This window comes from Aplysia californica, unplaced genomic scaffold (genome assembly GCF_000002075.1).
Source record: "Aplysia californica isolate F4 #8 unplaced genomic scaffold, AplCal3.0 scaffold00176, whole genome shotgun sequence".
Taxonomy (NCBI): Eukaryota; Metazoa; Mollusca; class Gastropoda; order Aplysiida; family Aplysiidae; genus Aplysia; species Aplysia californica.
This window is the reverse complement of record NW_004797446.1, coordinates 279,735-280,893: the sequence shown is the minus strand read 5'-3', so window position 1 is coordinate 280,893 and position 1,159 is coordinate 279,735. Positions and strand designations below refer to the sequence as shown.

The window sequence follows — 1,159 nt, the reverse complement described above, 5'->3', positions numbered from 1 at the left end:
GAGAGTTAGTTTTAGTAAGTTTTACAGCACTTGCAAAACAATAAGGTCATATAAGTGCCGAAGAATAGAGGTGTTACAAGAGAATAACACACACAAGAAAGGAGGAAAGATAAGGACGATAGATGTTTGATAGGAAAGAAGAAGCAAACCACACCAGAGCACCTGCCAACCACCCACGGAAAGAGAGAGAGAGAGAGAGAGAGAGAGAGAGAGAGAGAGAGAGAGAGAGAGAGAGAGAGAGAGACAGAGAGAGAGAGAGAGAAAAATCGAACGGAAGAGAAGACCTACAGCTGGTGGGCAACCAAAGTCCACTCAACTGCTTGTGATGCTGACAGACAATAAAATTTCTGTTATCACCTCGCCGACTGATAGACCGTGCGTGTCATCGCAAGGTCGGAAAAAGATCCACAATGCGAGAACGCAATCCTTATACCACACTGCGTAATACAACCCACGCAGGACAAAAGTGAGCATCGTGTGAGAGAGATGAGCTACAAAAAGCATCAACATGTACTCGTAGAATAACTCAGGAGGCTGGTTGGTGGGTGCTCTGGTGTGGTTTATTCCTTCTTTCCTGTTAAAGATCAACCGTCCTTTCTCTAGTTTTTTTTTTTCCTTTGTACGTAGCTATCAAGTAACACCCCTTACCTTCAGCACTTACATGACCTTATAGGGTTGCGAGTGCCATTAAACTGATAAAAAACTAAAACACTCGCAGAAAGCATGACCAATACGTAATGAAACTACAACTGACTACAAGTGAAAATGTCGTACCGTAGGCCACCATTACACAATAAAATAATAAATGTTGAAGGGGACGGGTTGCTTTAACCCTGCCTGTTAGGGGCCAACCCGGGCCAAGATCGATGCAACATCATAGCCGAAAAATATTTTTTTGAGATTGGAGATACTTGATTTTAACCCCTCACCCCCCCCCTAAAAAACACAATAACAACACAACAACAAGTCCCTTCAGGAATCGAACTCACGTCTTCTGCTTGTAACAACTGTTTGAAGTGTCTAACCACTACGCCACAGACGCAAGAGGGGGAGGGGGACTCGAGCACTACTGTGACAAGGGCAAACTTGATCTCATGATGAGAACTTCGTCCTGGGTACTGGCGACTGAAGTGGACCTTTTTAGTATAACACTCCAGCC

The 1,159-nt window shown here is 44.3% G+C and overlaps 1 protein-coding gene across 1 annotated transcript in view; it reads right to left on the bottom strand.

Moving 5' to 3' along the window:
- The window catches only part of LOC101852926 (elongation of very long chain fatty acids protein 2), a gene marked incomplete in the record, with an annotated part of 26,928 nt that overhangs the window by 12,579 nt on the left and 13,190 nt on the right, over positions 1–1,159 (bottom strand).